At 34.5% G+C, this 19,095-nt stretch overlaps 1 protein-coding gene across 3 annotated transcripts in view; it reads right to left on the bottom strand.

The window, feature by feature from the left end:
• PDE4D (phosphodiesterase 4D) overlaps positions 1 to 19,095 on the bottom strand; it is a 1,582,769-nt gene that overhangs the window by 1,380,763 nt on the left and 182,911 nt on the right. The window contains exon 3 of one of the 3 annotated variants that reach the window (XM_042233630.2): positions 1,475 to 1,573. The exons of the other annotated variants lie outside the window; for them this stretch is intronic. The gene's annotated coding sequence lies outside the window, so the exon portion shown is untranslated. The remainder of the gene's footprint in view (positions 1 to 1,474; positions 1,574 to 19,095) is intronic. 3 annotated transcript variants of the gene reach the window in all.

Genomic DNA, 19,095 nt, shown 5'->3' with positions numbered 1-19,095 from the left:
ATGACTGCATTCTTAAATCAGTGATTCTCTATTCCCCTCATCTGCCAATCCCTCTCAATAGTTTCTGATATCATTGCTATTTGTGTGCTGCTTTTTTGTGTAAGCTCCTAGAGGGAGGATTCTGACTCTTAATACCTCATTTCTGATGCCTTAAGCACCCTAAGAGTGCATCCATTTATCAGATTCATAAGAAATTGTTTAGCATCAATGTTAGGCCTGAAGCTATATAAAATTTTGATTAAGTGAAACTATGTTTCTAGATGTGACTGAGAGATTCCAGTGGGAAGGGGTCTTTTTAAATCTCTGCAACCTTTGGTCTGATAATAACACTGCTGTGTTTGCTCAAGGGCTGCTGACAAAAACTACTCCATGTACTTTTTTTTCTTTATTTCAAACTTCCAACCAGTTTCCCTCTAATTCATCTTCCTCTTGGATTATATCACTGATGACATATACTGATGACCTTTCATTTATGTCTTATCTTACATGAAACAGAGTAAGAGGTTAAATGGTCATTTACCATCAAAGAGAAAGCAGCTTCTAACTTTGACCTCCCAGTAAGTATGAATTTTCCTCACCCTTGGGTAAGGGATTCCTGAATTAAAAATGCAAACGTGCTGCCCTTCCCCCAAAAGTTTCAAGACCCTTTATTTGGCCCGTCATGTCTCTATACATAGCAAAACAAAGCAAAAACAAAATGAGGACTGCACTAAATGCGCAGCCTTTAGTACTGAGCACATAGGAGAGGCTAGGCTACACATTGTCAACTGGTAAAACATATACAAAGGAAGTTTCCTAACTATACGGAATCCTGTACGTAACTGGGTACTTTGTTTCATAGACAAATCTCAAGTAGTCAGGGAATTCAAAACTCAGCACTCAGAAAAGTTTCTTTTTAAAAGTTTGGGGCTTCCCTAGTGGCTCAACAGTAAACAATCCATCTGCCAATGCAAGGGGCACAAGTTTGATCCCTGCTTCGGGAAGATTCCACATGCTGTGAAGCAACTAAGCCCATGCAGCACAACTACTGAGCCTGTGCTCTAGAGACTGGCAGCCGCAACTAACGCGCCCACGCGCCACAGTCACGGAAGCCCGCGTGTCTTAGAGCCCGTGCTCCACAGGAGAAGCCGCTGCGTCGAGGAGCCTGCACGCCGCAACTGGAGAGCAGCCCCATTCACCGCGACAACAAAGCCTGCCCAGCAACAGAGATTCAGCACGGCCAAAAATAAGTAAATCGAATAAAAAGTCTGAGTCATGCTGAGCAGACTATAGCTGGTATTTTATGTGCTTTCATTTTGAAGTTTCTCATTTACAAGGAAGCATTCTTATTTCCTCCAAAGAACATACAGAATTTTTGTTACTTCCGGTCACACGTCTCATTGGTTTTATTCTTGAAACTCCAACCATAAGTGCAACAGGAACACTGAGGATCACAGGGGGATACGAGTATTTCACCAGAGCATTTCATACTCACCAGATTATGCCATGGATGTAACTTATATTTGAGAATTCATTCTACAAATGCATCTTAGAGGTTTCTAATTTTCATAATAAACTAAAGCTGCTTATTCACCTAAGAGAAAACAGAGAAGGAACATGTATAATTGTATTTGAATCAACAGCTACTATGCCTACGAAAATCTTCCCCTTGTTTCACATTGAAGACACCATCACTATGTTTTTGCAACTAAAAGTTCTAAACGCAGATAATCTAAAACTAGTCATCTTACTTTCACGTCTTTCCCCAGAGTGGTTTAAAAGAAATGCTTCAGGAAACATTTACAACATTCAAATTTGTCAGTTGCTGGAAACTCTTACAAAGTCCAATGTAGGCTGCTTCTAAATGCCTTTAAAACTCAAAGAAACAACAGAATGGAAGGTCCAGTATAACTGCATTAAATGTGTTGGTGGGAACTCAAAATAAACATGACATGCTGCCCTAACTAATAAAAAAATTCTGGCGTAAAACTCAGACAATCTGAGTGATCCTAGAAATCATTAAAATCTCTCACCATCTGTCTCTTCTAATTTCTCCATTCCTAACTTCTGTTCCGTTTTTCTCAACGCAGCCCTGAAGTAAAGAGCCTGCTTTGAAGGTTACAGATCTTTCCCCACCCAAAGGTGGAAGCAGACTTCCCTGCTCCTAAAATAGCAATAAAAAAATAACCCTTGAGATGGTTACAGAATTTCCTATTGGACTATACTCTGGTTAAATGTTTAAAGCTCGACTAAAATGCAAATTAACACTAGACAATGAAGCAATTATGGCTATAGCATGACAAGAGAAAAAAATCTGAAAAAAATGGAAATTTGGGAAATCGTAATTAAATGCATAGTTATTTTGATTTGACAAAACTTTTTATGGCTCGTAAAGGAGTCAGGAAACCCCAGCTAAAATTGTGCCAGATAAGGGTTTCCAGTCTGGCCAAAAAACAAAAATGCCACTTTGGAGACACCACAATTTGGGCAGTATTCATGTCACAAAATTGATTTTTCCTAAATTGTTCGATTGGGTAGGTTAATGTAGCAAAACTCTGAGTTCTTTGGGGAATGATAAGGATTAGTTGGCACAGTCATTTACTGATGTGGAAGAAATATATCTCCAGATGTTTAGAAATGATTGCTGAGTTACAAAGAGACTGGTATTTGCAATCTCATATGTGTGAATAGAAGTGGTGTCTACAAGCGGCTTTGGTAAAATGCACACATACATATGAAGCCTTGGCTTATTTCATGTGGCAAGCTTTTTCATCTGACAGTAGCAAAGTGTGGAGGTGGGTAGAAGAAAATGAAATTAAAACAATAGAAGACCAACAGCAATGAGAGCATAACAGAAAGCATGAGGCACCAAAGAGGGATCATATGAGAAGCAGATGATTAACGTCATAACAGAATGGAGACTGATTCACATTCTGAAAATCTCAGGGAGACAAAACATATGAGGAAGGAAAAAAAGAAGTTAATGATTGGTGAAAATTAAGGAATGACACAAAAATAATAAATGACTGTGGAAGAGTCAGTTATTAACAGTTTATTAATATTAATTCATTAGCAGAATTAATAAATTTATATCTGAGAAAAGCAATATGTTCATATTAAATAAGTTATGGAGGAGTATGAGGACACAGATGAAGCAAGTGTACAATGATTTTTAAAAATCTTTCCTCTATGTATTCATTGTTACAAAAGAAAAAAGTTACAGTCCACTAGTACAAACAACAAATGGTAAGTACTGAAACACAAGGAAAGAGGCCTGAGTATTTTCTAAAGAACAAAATGTTCTGCACTGTCCTGAGGGGATGTGAGGTAGCATCAGAAATTATTAGGATCCTGTTGCTGGGTCTCCTGTTGGTCCAAAGAGCAGCATCTTTAATGAGCAATGACCTGGACACTGATTTAACATCTTGACATGGCCACAAACCATCTTGACATTGCCAGCCTCCATTAGAGACTGATAATATTGGTTCCTATCTTGGATATTTGCAGGGAAATGGAAAACAAGTTAACCATCTGCCTTTCTTTAGCTGTAGCTTTAAAGCTGTGAAATTCAAAAATAAAAGCTAACTATATGCCACAGATTAAATATCAAACTACTAATGATATCTACTATTCAGGTAATGTTAAGTATAAGATTCCATTTTCCCATAGCATTCTTTGCACAAAATCATCAATATCAAAGGATATTGTTTGATATAAAACAATAAAAGAATCTACTCCTCTGAATTAAAAATCAAAAATATGATTAGGAGGCAAATGCCTAAACATGAAAATATCTGTTACAATATGATGGATAACAGCAAAATTCTTATGAAAGAGATAATGTTAATCATGAAGAAAATCCTAACAAGCAAAGGGAAGGTTGACAGGATTTTACATTTCAGTTTCATTAGCCATCTAAGACATGCAGACCAACACAATGACATTCCATCTGTAAATAGCAAAAATAAAAATTGCAACATGTAAGCCTGGCAAGTGAACAATGAGACAAGAATATTTACACAGGAAAATGTCTATGATAAATTGCAGAATTCAACATTTTACATTAGTTATGATGCCAAACTCTATGAGTTTGTGTGTTTGTGTGTGTATGTCTGAATTTATGTCCATTCCCACATATACACATAGAAAACTACATGATGAGAAAACTAACTCTAAAAGACACATTATTTTTTAAAGAGAAAAACATAATTAATGGAATAAAATTTTCACTGTTTTCCAATAATGCTGTGCATCAACACCTAAATATCATTTTTTTTTTTGATGGCAGTATATCATACAAATGCTTTACAGTCAATTGCAAAAAACAACTATCACTCATATACTAAAAGTGCACTGTTACATTTTAATCTACTTTTAAAAGGTTGTTTCTGTCCATCTACAAGTGGCCTCAACCACATTTTTCTCCACATCATCCTTTCTCAGTATTTCCAGATCTTTTAGGAACTTGAGGGGAAAAGTATGGGAAATATAGACATTTAACAGTTCCTGCAAAAAAACATATATAAAACATCTCTATACTTACGGAGGATAGTAAAACAGCACCTCAAAGCTTAGGGAGATATTTGTATATTAAAACACTTCTTTTCAACTATGGCAAAGCCTGCAGCTCTTAACCGTCAGCATGCAGTCACCTGGAGGGCTTGTAATAGACTGCTAGGCCTCACCTTCGGTTTCTGATTCAGCTGATCTGTTGGGGAAGAGAATGTTTTGGCACGGTTGGTCTCAGGGCCCTAGCATCTCTGCTGTAACCATCTCCCTCTCTTCCCCTTGCCTTCTCACTCTGGATCTTGCCAACATTCCTTTCTTTGGTAAACTTCTTCAGGATTTGCCCCAATCTTCAATACTGTGCTTGTGCTTTTTTTTTAGTCCCCACATTTTGCAATTTTACCGAGTGCAGTGCAGTGGTAGGAAAACTTTTGGCCATAAGTTTGTTTTGCTGGGCTTCTAACAAACCTTATAATCTACACTCTTCAGCAAAATCACTCAATGTCCTTGTTTCTTCTCAGTGTTGCTATTTCTTGGGCATTTGATGTTCATCTGTTTTTGACCTTAATGTAGGTGAAAGCATCTCTGGACCACTTGCATTTAGTGCTAACAGCAGAACCCACCAATTTCCTCACCTTCTCCCTCTGTACCAGTTTCCTAATGGGGTAGAAACCCAACATGATTGCTGTCACTATTTGTTACTCCACTAACTGTCAAGACTAGAGTTGGAGACAAGGAAATACTGACAACTAAAATGGGCAGCTCAAACATTAACAAAGGAAGCAGCTGACAGTAAGAGCAACCTGCTTTCACCACCCCTCCCACCATCATATGAACCATGATACAGCTTATAAGCTATGCCCCAACTAGAATGTATCCACAGCTGCTAGAGAAAGTCACCCTGTTCTCATCCCAGCTCAGATAAGTTTCACCAAACGTACAGAACGCTGAATACAGGTTCTAATGCTGAGATTTTTACCTAGCCTAATTCCCAGGAAACAAAAGCTTGTGGCTCAGAATCATGTAGTGAAGCCAAAATAAATAAAACAAAGACTTGACACGAACCATGCATCACCAGGAGCCTTTGCCTTGAGCCACAGTGGAGAACCCATTACACCAGCTACGACAGCGCCAGACTGGCTCCTTCCTCACTCAACACTCTGTGACTTGTTCAGCTCTAAATGACTTCTGCAGTAACTCGGCGCCTATACTTTGAGCATTAAAACTTGCTGTGTTGTGGTCTAGACTGCACTTCTGGTTCCAAAATGCAGACATTCATCAGATTCATCCCTTTGGGATTCGCTTAGTACAAGATGCCATAGGCATCACTGATTAAGAAGCTTTATTTCAGCCTTTGTTTGATGGTGTATATCATGGAAGTCTAAAGTTTCTTGATTATTTGGGGTATCATTTTGCTGGTTATTGTGTCTTTCTCTTGGTCATGCTCATTTATAAGTGTATGCATTACTCCTTTTTTCCTATCAGGAAAACTGATGAAATATTTTCTAAGCTATTTCTGTTGAAGAGAGGTTAAAAAGATTCCTGAACACTGACTACCAGTTTACTTAAAATATTGTGCAAACAGAAACAGAATAGTCATACTCATTTTTATTGTGCGATTGTATGACAATAGGTTTATGTAATGCTTTATAAAAGGTTCAGTTCAGTTCATTTCAGTCACTCAGTCTAACAATTAAATTCAAATACAAGATGGCAAAAGAAAAATTCTCCAAAATAAAGGAGAAAATTATGATGTTCAACATGTTGGAGGATTATTAAGATTAAAATTATTACTTTAATTAAATAACATTTGATCCTACCTCTTTTCTAAGGCAATTTCCAACTTTGGAAAAATAACTCTGAGTAGTACTATCAAAATGGATCTACAGAAAGATTTTTTAGTCTGTTAGAATAATTTCTACCCCAAATCTTTAGTAGTTCAGAAATATTGTAATCTGTAGAACTTTATCACATTCACAAGTTATTTTTCATTCTTTGATGCTACCTGCATTTCTTTATTTTTATATGCTGCCCTGGACAACTGTTTAAAGCATTTGAAAGGTAAACTCAGAGCCAGATGACTGTTTCCACTTGATTTAAAATAATAAAAAAACTTGATCTATAAGTAAATAGGCACATTAACAAATATGCAGTGTGTTGTCAAATTTTTACATAATTTTGTTTCTTAGGCAAACAAGAATCTTTAAATGCTGTCAACATTTTCATCATTATTTAAAGGTTAATCCAAGTTCTCAAAAGCTGAAATTTATTCACTCATAAATATATTTATAAGGAAATTTTGAAACAAAGGAAACAAGAATATACTTTATAAAATTAGAAGTATTTCCTAACTTTCAACCACTGTTATTGACATTTCTAAATGTTCAGGTAAGTTTAATTCAGGAAAATGCACAAATGCTACTAGTACAATTTTGGTAAATAGATACTCCCAGGCAACATACCCTTATGAAGATATAAAGCATTTCCAAAACCTGGAAAGTTCTCTCATGTCTCTTTCTGGTCAGTTTTTCTTCACAGAGGCAATTTTCTTTTTTTTTTTTTAACTTGCATTAGTTTTGTTCTGTGCACACATGCTAAGTTGCTTCAGTCATGTTTAACTCTTTGCAACCCTATGGATTATAACCTGCCAGGGTCCTCTGGCCATGGGATTTTCCAGGCAAGAATACTGGAGTGGGTTGCCATGCCCTTCCCCATGGGATCTTCCCTGCCCAGGGACTGAACCCACTGTTTTTATGTCTTCTGAATTGGCAGGCAGGTTCTTTACCACTAGTGCCACCAATTTTGTTCTAGAACTTCCTATAAATGTAATTACATATGATGTATTCTTTTTATTTTGATTCTTTTCTTTTGGGACAGTCATTCATGTTGTTACATGGATCAGTAGTTCACTCATTTTTATTAAGGAACAATATTCCATTGTATCACTATACCAACATTTGTTTATTCATTTTCCTATTTATAAATATGTGAGGTGTCTCTGGTTTGGAGATATTGTGAATAGAGCTGCTATAAACATTCTAAACAAGTCTTCATGTGTATATAAATTTGTATTTCTTATGGGTAAATAACCACAATAGAATTACTGGGCTAAAGGGTAGGTGTATGTGGCATTTTTTAATTGCAAAATCCCTTTTCAAAGGTATTTATAACATTTAATATTCCTATCAGCAATCTATAAGAGTTCAATGACTCCAATTCTCACCAATATTTGGTGGTGTCAATAGTTTTAAATTTAGCCATTCTAGTGGGTACATAGTAGTATCACACTGTGGTTGTAAATGCATGTCCCTGAAGACTAAAAACATCAAACATTCTTTACGAGTATTCATACATGTATCTTTGCAAAGCGTCCACTGAAGTACTTTGTCCATGTTTACTGATTTGTATTTTTCTTATTGACTATGGGAGTTGTTTATATGATACTTACTAAAGCCCTTTGTCAGATAAGTTTTACAAATATTTGCATCCTATAACTCACTTACTTAATCATGTCTTCTGATGAGCCGTCTAACTTATCAATTTTTTTTCATCTTATAAAGAAATATTGGCCAGCTACTGTCTTAATGCAGGCTGCTGTAACAAAATATCACAGACTGGGTGGCTTTTAAACAATATAATGTATTTCTCACAGTTTTATAATCTGAGCAGTCCAAAATCAAGGTATCAAAATAGTCAATGTCTGGTAAGGTTCTGCTTCCTGTTCCATAAACAGCCATCTCTAGCAATATCCTTATGAAAACTTGATTTCCATGGGAAAAAAAATAATTCTCTACTTCAACTGCAGATGATAACCAAAAATTTATTCATAATGGATCACAGACAAGGTAAAAACTAAAACTACAACGCTATTGGAAGGAAACATAAGATAATATTTTTCAAGTTCATGGTTGTGATGGACTAGAAGGTTGAGTCCTCCCAAAATTCATATATTAAAATATAACTCCCAATGTGATGATATTAGGAGATGGAGCCTTTGGGAGGTAATTAGGTTATGAGGTTAGAGCCCTTCTAAGGGACTGAAGAGACCAGAATTCTCCCTTTCTGCCATATAAGGATATAGCAAGAGTGAATGTCTGGCAAAAAAGAAACAGACTCACAGACACAGAAAACAAATTGTGGTTTCCAAAGGGGTGAGGGAAGAGGGGCAGGGACAAATTAGGGGTATGGGATTAAGAGATACAAACTACTATGTATGAAGTAGACAAGCAACCAGGATGTATTATATAGTACAGAGAATTATAACCATTATCTTATAATAACATAATGGAGTATAATCTACAAAAATACTAAATCACTGTGCTATACATCTGAAAATAAGATAATATTGTAAATCATCTATCCTTCAATAAAAATTAAATTAATTTTTTAAAATAAAGTAATAAAAGCTACAAGCATGGAGAAATAACATCATTGGAGAGTTTTCCAAGATTCACTATGAATAGAACTTGTTAACATAGATGGTAAAAATGTATTATGGAACTTTAAATGTGAGAAAAATAAGCATTTAGATGAAAAGTAGTAAGTCTAGAAGCATATTACAGTGTCCATTTACATTTAAATCAAGTCATCTTCTCAACTTCATCACTAAAATAATGGTTTTAACTACTCAACTTCTGGGGAAATTACTTTCCATGAGATTGTACTCCCAATTGTGTAATAAAAATAGGATTCCAATTACTGAAATACTCCTTATAATAAAATTTTTGGTATTATTCTATAAACAAAGGTCAATAGGTTCACCTTCTTATAAGCCAAAGCATTTTTATTTATAGGAGAGAATATCTATTTAAGCCACTTTAAATATCTACTTAAGGAAATGTCAATGTTAATTTATTGTGAAAATTTTAACACAATATAGCTTCAATGCAAGCTTAATTTGGCATATCCAAAGAAGAAACAACTTCAAGATGTTCCAAGTGTGAAGCCCACCCCAGTTGTAAATTACTCATTTTTATGGATGTGATTAACATGTTTCTAGTGCATTCAGCTCTAGAGTAGGATTTTCAGCTAGTTCAAATGTACGTTCAAAATAATGTATTCCTAGAGTTTCTAGTTCTTTTTGTACTTGAATTCCAAATAATCCCTCTAGTTGAATAAAAACTGTGAATTCTTTATTTGGCCATGGTTTATATGTAGTCTGACAATTCTTTTCATCTCTCTTCAAATCAACTAACATCTATCAGTAAAATAAAAGCAAATTATAGGTAGAATCTCAAATAACTGATCAGGTACAGAAAATCCACTTGCTTCAAGTATGTTATTTTTCCCTAATATCTCCTGTTCATGGCTAACTTCCTGGCATTCAACTAATGTAAATGTGTTTACCTAAAAGATCAGAGAAGTTATTTACCTTCATAACCATTCAGAAGAGGAAAAATCTTTCTACTTGTTTCAAAATACAGTATAAACACATTCCTAAAATATTTGTAAATAAATTTATTCCTCTGAAACTTGATTTTGAAAAAGAAACAACTGAAAATTACACATAGAGAATACATACATCATGACTATGGAAGAACAATGACTATATCTAGATACATAATTAGATCACTATTTTGAAAATGCAATTGCACACTCAAGCATTCACTAACTTCTATCACTTTTCCTCCCACTCCAACCTTTCAACATATTCCTGTGTTTTTCATGTCAATTTTAATTACCATATCATTTTTTCCTCTATTAAGAAAAATTTGTTGAATGGTTTCATTTCTTTAACACATGCAACTCAATTATGTTTTCTTATTAATGTATATAACAGTGAGGCTGATTTGTACAGATTATTTGAGCTTTCATTTTCTACTTGTATGACCCTTGCAAGTCTATGGCATAAAGGAAATTCTTGTTTTCCAGTTATATCATCTTTCACAATTTGGAAAATACAGCAAACAGATGAAAGGCTTTTGGAATATAATACAATGGATTCAAATCCTGTGAAATTCTGCTACATTTTAACAGTAATTTTTGAACTTTTAGGGTTCTCTCTTACCATTTTCAGCTATTCTTCAAAAAAAAGAAAGGAAGAATAGATCCTATTTTGAATTCATATTTTAATATTATACATAGAATTGTGTCTTAATTCCAAGCAGAGATAAAGGTTCAAAAATTGAATTATTAGTGTTCAATCTCTAAACAAAAGTAAAATACTGTTTTTTCCTCAGCTTCCTGATAGGTTCAAGTTCAAATAGTTTCTGGCTAGCACCCTTCAATGCTTATCACTAAAACCACTGCAGACAATTTTTAAAAGCAAACAGAAAACCAATTCCATAATCTATAAGGAATAGATAGATACTAACTTTGAAAACCCAAAAGGGAATTTAATGATACCATGCAATATTCAATTTTCACTTCAAGTCACCAGGCTCAAAGACATAGAAAATTAAGAACACATCCTTCTTTGTTTTAAAAGAGAGTTGTCCAGAGTTCTTGGCTTTAGGAATTATTCTTTGAGGCAAATATTCTTTCTCTCATCATCCTATCATCTTTAAGAGAGAAAAAAAAAAAGAACACAAAGTAGAGGGAAGAGGCTGGTAGTATAGATTCTAGAAAGATGAGCCTGCATAGGTAAAAACTTTGGTGGATGAAGTGGAAAGAACAGGTGAATAAGGCACAAAGGAATAACCCTGACTTGGGGGGAATTACAGATACCATGTATAATTTCTCCTTAGAGTAACAAACACATCAGACTATGGGAGTTGAAAGATCAAATTGCAACTGAAGGGAAGTACCTTAAAAACTGCCAGAGAATGCTAATTGAAATGAAAACAATGCCTATTAAACTATAAACTGAACATTGGAATTTTCATCACCATTACTGTAGAAAAGGTAGAAAAGAAGCTAAAACAAGGAAAATCTGCTCAATCTGTACATTCTTCAAATAGAAAAAAAAAATTAAGCATATAACAAGGGAGAGAACAATGCTCCAAAACTTCAGAACAAACTTCTGAAAGTTTTCTTACTGGAGAAGCCAAAAGAAAATTTCAGAAAGAAATCAGCATCCTCAGAGAAAGGAGACTCATGGATCCAGAGAAAAAGATAAATGAGTAAAGATCTACTTTGAAATACAATCTCTGTTTTTCCACTTCTCAATTATCTTTTACTTTCTCCTTATCAGATCTTATGGGCTTCCCTGGTAGCTCAGATGGTAAAGTGTCTGCCTGCAATGTGGGAGACCTGGGTTCTAAACCTGGGTCAGGAAGATCCCCTGAAGAAGGAAATGGCAACCCAATCCAGTACTCTTGCCTGGAAAATTCTATGGATGGAGGAGCCTAGTAAGCTACAATCCATGGGATCGCACAGTTAGACATGACTGAGCAACTTCACTGGTTATCAGATCTTATAGAACAGTTAAACAGGCCTTAAAATCATCATCTTCAGTATCAATTCAGTCATCTATTTTTAATTTATTTGTAATCTTTCTTTTTTAATATCCTTTTCTCTTTTCCTATCTAACTTTAAAATAACTGAATAAAGACTTAAATCATCATTTTTTAACTAGTGAATAAAGAAAAAAATCCATAAGATTTCAAATAAGGTTAAAAATCTTCACCTACAAAAGAAATTTAAAATATGCTAGTTCTGGTGACATCACCAATAAGGCTGAATAAGAGTTTTCTACTAATATCATCTTCCCTTAAAAGAACACCACTTTTGACAATAACCCAGGAATGAGAGCTTTTGTGGAAATCCAGGAGTTTGGTGGAATCAGGAAAATAATACACACACAAAATGAGAAGTTCAACAGAGATATGTAAATCACAAAAAGAACCAAATAAATTCTGGAGCTGAATAATACAAAAAATGAAATAAAATTTTAAAAAAAACACAACAGACAGTATCAACAGTAGACTGGATCAAGCAGGGTCTGTAAAGTAGAGACAGATCATTTAAATGTCCTCGTAGCTCAGTTGGTAGAGAACCTGCCTGCAAAGCAGGAGACCCAGGTTCAATCGCTGGGTTGGGAGGATCCCCTGAAGAAGGAAATGGCAACCCACTCCAGTATTCTTGCCTGGAGAATCCCATGGACAGAGGAGTCTGGCAGGCTACAGTCCATGGGGTCACAAGAGTCAGACATGACTTAGCATCAACTACTACCACCAGAGTACAAAAAAAAAAAAAAGGAAGAAAAAATATGAAAAAAATAAATAAAGGCTATATGAAGCACAGAATACTATTGAGAAATAATCTATAGGTTATGAGAGTCCTAGCAGAACAAAAAAGGCACAGTGTTTATTTAAAGACTCAATGGTTGAGAGCTTTTCAAAACTGAGAGGCTATTTGGACATACAAGTTCTTGAAGCTCGTAAGTGTTCCTAAAATTTTAATTCAAAACAATCTTCTTCAAGACATAATAAATTGCCTAAAATCAAAGACAAAAACAAATTTAAAGCAGTGAGAGAAAAAAAGTATTCACATACAAGGGACTCATAAGGCTACCAGCAGATTTCTCAGCAAACCAGGAAAAAGTGGGATAATATATTCAAATTGCTGAAAGACAAAACTACCAACCAAGGGTACTTTACCCAGCAAAGATGCCCTTCAGACATGAAAGAGATATAAAAACTTACCCAAACAAACAAAAGTTGAAGGAGTTCCTCATTGCTAGATCTGCCTTACAAAAAAGAGTAAGCAGTGCTTAAATGAGCTCTTTAAGCTGAAACTTTAGAATGTTATTAAGTAACAATAAATCTTCTGAAAAATGTATGGCACCATGATAAAAGTAAGTACAGTTGACCCTCGAACAATGTTGAGGGGATAACCATGTATAATTTATAATCTGCCCTCTAAATGATGTTTCCTGTTTGGCAGATTCAATGAACCAGGAATCGTATAGTGCTGTCGTATCTACTACTGAAAAATAGCCATGTGCAAATGAACCCATGCAGTTCAAATTCTGTTGTTAAAGAGTCAACAGTGTATAGTCAAAATCAGAAACTATAATACTGTAATATAGCGCTGTATTAATTACTTAACTCTAGTATAAAAGTTTATGACAAAAGTATTAAAAATAAGTATTGCTAAAATAACTTGTTAATGGATACACAGAATAAAATGAAGTAAACCTTGACATCAAAAATGTAAAATTATGTGTGAAGAATAAATGTGTTGAGTTTTCATATTCAATCAAAGGTAAGTAGTTATCATTTTAAAACAGAACATTATATCTAGGTTTTATTTAAGCCGCATAAAGCACAAAGTAGTTACCTACAGTAAATACACAAAGTTAAAAGAAAAGGGAATCAATCAAGCAACTACAGAAAATCAACATTTTACAAAGGGAAGACAGCAAGAGACAAAGAAAAAGACAGGAAACTATAAAACAACCAGAAAACTATTAATAATGGCATTAGTAAATCTTTGCCTAACAATAATTAGTTCAAATGTAAATGGATTAAATTCTCTAATCAAAAGACACAGAATAGATGATTAGATTTTTTTTAAAAAAGACTTAACTATATGCTGCCTATTAGAGACTAATTTCAGTTTCAAGGAAAAAAGTGAAATGACAATAAGGCTCAGACTGAAAGGATGGAAAAAGTTTTTCCACATAAAAGGAAAACAAACAAACAAAAAACAGCAGAGGTAACTATATTTGTATCAGACAAAAGAAACTTTATGCTCAAAACTGTAACAAGAGACAAAGGTCATTACATAATGATAAAGGGGTTGATTCATCAAGAGAATATAACAACTGTAAATCTAGATGCACCCGAAATTGGAACATCTAAATGTATTAAGCAAATCTAACAGAACTGAAAGAAGAAATAGACAACAACACAGAAACAGCCTAGGGCTTCAATATCCCACTTTCAACAATGGATAGATCATCCAGACAGAAAATCAATGAGGAAACAGCAGACTGGAAAAACACTATAGGCCAAATGGACCCAACAGACATATACGAAACATTCCATCCAAAAGCAGCAGAATGCACATTCTTCTCTTTTCTTCCTGGGGTCTCAGTTGCGATTTTATCATGGCTCATAAGAAACATTTCCTAAGAAGTTATACAATAATTGTCGCAACACAGGATCTAGATTTCTCAACAGGATCTAGATTTTCTCAAAGAGTCATAACTCTTGGCTGCCTAGGAATAATAGTCATATTGCAAACAAGATTTACAACATTGTCCAATATTTGGTTACTATGTTTTTCATGAATTTAGAAATAAAAACAGTGTGTGAATCCCTCCAGGATCGGAAATGCAAATTTCAATATACTTTCCCATAATTACATCTAAAGGGGGAACTTTCTCCCAAAATTTAAGAAGCCAATTAGGTTTTATCAGATAATTTAAGGTCCAATTCCTCTCCCAACCAGCAACACATATATCCATTTTAAAGATGACTCCCCATTGCAATGATAAATCTATAAGATTCCTTTCCCCTTTACCTCTGAGAAGTTTCACATAGATCTGAAAATAAAGGAAAAATAAAATAATTTCCACAATAATTCTATAATTTAATTTTAAAAATGTTATTAGACAAGAGGTCAAAATCACTGAAATACCAACAAAAAATAGTTTCAGCAAGCTAAAAGCAAATGACAATCCTATATATTGCAAGGTTTTATTATTTATTTATATAATAGTTGTGCTAATTAACCTGAATTATGAGAATCCTTTATAACATATACATATAAGATCATCACAAGGTACACTTTAAATATACTAGGATTTTTAAATTGTATTTCAATGTAGCCAAAAAAACAACAACAAAAAAGATCATATATTAGGTACAGATAAAAATATCAAAGTTATAAAACATAAACATCAAGCAGGCCATCTATTGGGCTTCCCTTCTTGCTCAGCTGGTAAAGAATCTGCCTGCAATGTGAGAGACCTGGGTTCGAGACCTGGGTTAAATCCCTGGATTGGTAAGATCCCCTGGATAAGGGAAAGGCTACCCACTCCAGTATTCTGGCCTAGAGAAATCCATGGATTGTAAAATTCATGAGGTTGCAAAGAGTCAGACATGACTGAGCGACTTTCACTTCACTTCACTTCACTTCAGGCCATCTATTTGCTCACACAATGCACAAGTAAGTGAATCACATACACAAAAACACAACAGAAATTAATATCAGAAGATAATCTTAAAAACATAGAAGATATATTTAAAATAAAATATTCCAAAATGGCACAGACTAAAGAAGAAATCAAAATTCCAGTTACAAACTATTTTAACATTAATAACATAAAACCTAATGATTGCGGCAAAAGATGGACTCAATGAGGGAAAAATCATGATATTTAGGAGTCTTATAAAAAGTGAATGAAAATAAAAGAACAAGGTATTCAATTTGATAAACTGTTAGATTTCAATAAAATTCAATAAAATAACCATAAGAAAACTAGCAATAATGAATCAATAAAAATAAACACATAAGCAGATATTCATTTAATAAGCTAGAAAAAGATCAGTAAAATAAAGCTAAGGAAAACCAGAAAAATGAATTAATAAAAATAAAAGAAAAGGGGGCAATGAGATAAAAACCATAAGATCATCTCAATAGATGCAGAAAAGTATTTGAAAAAGTTCAACACCCATTTATGATAAACTCTCAAAAAATCGGTATAGCAGAAACATGTCTCAAGATAATAAAGGCCTTATATGACAAACTCATATGACAGCTAACATTATACTCCATGGTCAAAAACCAAAAAGCTATTCCACTAAAATCAGGAATAAGACAAGAATATCAACTATTGCCATTCTTAATATCATAGTATTGGAAGTCCTTGCCAGAGCAATTAGATAAGAAAAAGAAATAAAAGGCATCCAAACTGAAAAGCAAGAAGTGAAAATGTCACTATTTGTGAATGACTTAATTTTATGTAGAGAAGACTATAAAGACTCCACCAGAAAAATATTAAAAATAACAAACACAGTAAAGTTGTAGGATACAAAATGAATATAACAAAAATCTGTTGCATTTCTATACACTAACAGTGAGGTAGAGAAAGAGATATTAAGAAAATAATCCCATTTACAATCACAATGAAATGAATAAACTACCTAGAAATAAATTTAATTAAGGAGGTGGAAGGCCTGTATTTTGCAATCTGTAAGACATTGTTAGAAGAACTGAAGAAGACACAAATAAATGGAAAGATATTCCATGCTCATGGATTGGAAGAATTAACTTTGCCAAAATGTCCATATTTCCTTTAAAAATCTACAGATTAAATGCAGTTTTCATTAAAATCCCAAGAACACTTTTCACAGAAAGAGAACAAAAATATTCTAAAATTTATACGGAACCATAAAAGATCCCAAATAGCAAAAGCAATCCTGTGGGGAAAAAAACCTGGAGGTAGCATGCACTCTCATTTCAAACTACTTCATAAAGCCACAGCAATCAACACAGCATGGAACTGGTAAAAAGAAAAAAGCAGATACATAGATCAGTGCAACAGAATTGAAAGCCCAATATAAATTCACACATTATAAACAATTTATGACAAAGGACCAAAGAGCATACAATGGAGAAATGATAGTCTCTTCAATAAATGATGTTAGAAAAATTTAACAGCCACATGCAAGAAAAGGAAACTACACAATTATCTTTCACCATACACAAAAATCAATTTAAAATGGATTAAAGACTTGAATGTAAGATCTGAAACCATAATGCTAGGAAAACACATAGGCAATATGCTCTTTGACATGAGTTTTAGCAACATCTTACTAAGAATGTCCTCTTAGGAAAGAGAGACAAAAGAAAAATAAACAAATGGGATAACATGATACTAAAAAGCTTTTGCACAACAAAAGAAACCACCAACAAAACAAAAAGATAACCTACAAAATGGTAGAAGATATCTACAAATAATTATTTGATACAGATTAATATCCAATAAATAAAGAATTCACAGAACTCAATAACAACAAGCGAACAAACAAACAACAACAAAAAAACCACAACCTGATTAAAAAATGGGCAGAGGAGTTGAAAAGACATTTTTCCAAAGAAGACATACAGATAACCAACTAGTATATGGAAAGATTTCAACATTACTAATTATTCAATGAGCTATCACTTCACACCTATTAGAATGGCTATTATCCAAAAGGTAAGAAATAACAAGTGTTGGCTAAGATGTGGAGAAAAAGAAAGCCTCAAGTGCTGTTGGTGGGAATGTAAGTTGGTGTGCAGCCACTATGGAAAACAGTATGGAGAGTCCTCAAAAAATTAGTAAGAGAACTATCATATGATCCAGGAATTCAACTTCTGGGTATTTATTCAAAAAATTTGAAAACACTAATTCAAAAAGACATATGCACTGCTATATTCATTGAAGCTTTATTTATAATAGCCAAGATACAGAAGCAACCTAAGTGTCCATCAACAAATGAATGGATAAAAAAGATGTGGGGTGTGTGTGTATGAAAGTGAAAGGCACTCAGTCGTGTCTGACTCTTTGCGACCCCATAGACTATACAGTCCATGGAATTCTCCAGGCCAGAATACAGGAGTGGGTCCACTTTCCCTTCTCTAGGTGATCTTCCTAACACGGGGATCTTCCTAACCCAGGGATCAAACCCAGGTTTCCCACATTGCAGGTGGATTTTTTACTAGCTGAGCCACAAGGGAAGCCCAAGAATACTGGAGTGGGTAGCCTTCTCCAGCGCATCTTCCTGACCCAGGAATTGAACTGGGGTCTCCTGCATTGCACGCAGATTCTTTACCAACTGAGCTATCAGGAAGCCCATAATGCATACATACACATAAAAAGTTTTTAGGAAATCTATCTTTAAAAAAGGAAAAGGGTATAGACTATTTAAGAAGCAAATTATTTTAAAATTATACTACATCTCACAACATAAACATGGAAGGCTGCCATATCCATTTTACCGAAATATTTTAAACCTGAAAGCAAATCTGACAATGATAGTTTTTTAAAAGACACACTTATCTCACTTGTATTAAAATGAAGATATAAGTAAAGTATTTGGGGGCTTTCCTGGTAGCTGATAGGGCTTCCCTGGTGGCTCAGATGGTAAGGAATTCACCTGCAATGTGAGAGACCTGGGTTTGATCCCTGGGTTGGTAAGATCCCCTGGAGGAGGGCATGGTAATCCACTCCAGTATTTCTGCCTGGAGAATCCCTACAGACAGAGGAGCCTGGTGGGCTACAGTCCATGGGGTAGCAAAAAGTTGGACATGACTGAGCAACTAAGCACACACTGGTACCTCAGATGGTAAAGAATCTGCCTGCAATGCAGGAGACCCAGATTCGATTCCTGGGTTGGGAAGATCCCCTGGAGAGGGGAATGGCAACCCACTCTAGTATTCTTGCCTGGAGAATTCCATGGACAGAGGAGCTTGGCAGGTGATAGTCCATGGGGTTGCAAAGAGTCAGACATGACTGAGTGACTAACACTTTCACATAAGTAAAATATTTACATAAAATGTAATTAAAAGAAACTGACAAGTTTACAACTTAAGTAAGAGATACAAACACTTCAAATAATAAGACAAAGGCAGAATTGTTTTTCATAGTCACTCTTTTTCTTAAAATATCAAAGGAAAAACAGATAACGGGAGTTACACCATTTTAGATAATAGAGTATTAGTGACCTATAACAA

Source organism: Ovis aries, chromosome 16, assembly GCF_016772045.2.
Source record: "Ovis aries strain OAR_USU_Benz2616 breed Rambouillet chromosome 16, ARS-UI_Ramb_v3.0, whole genome shotgun sequence".
Taxonomy (NCBI): Eukaryota; Metazoa; Chordata; class Mammalia; order Artiodactyla; family Bovidae; genus Ovis; species Ovis aries.
The sequence above is the reverse complement of the archived record's forward strand: the minus strand, read 5'-3'. Positions and strand labels throughout refer to the sequence as shown.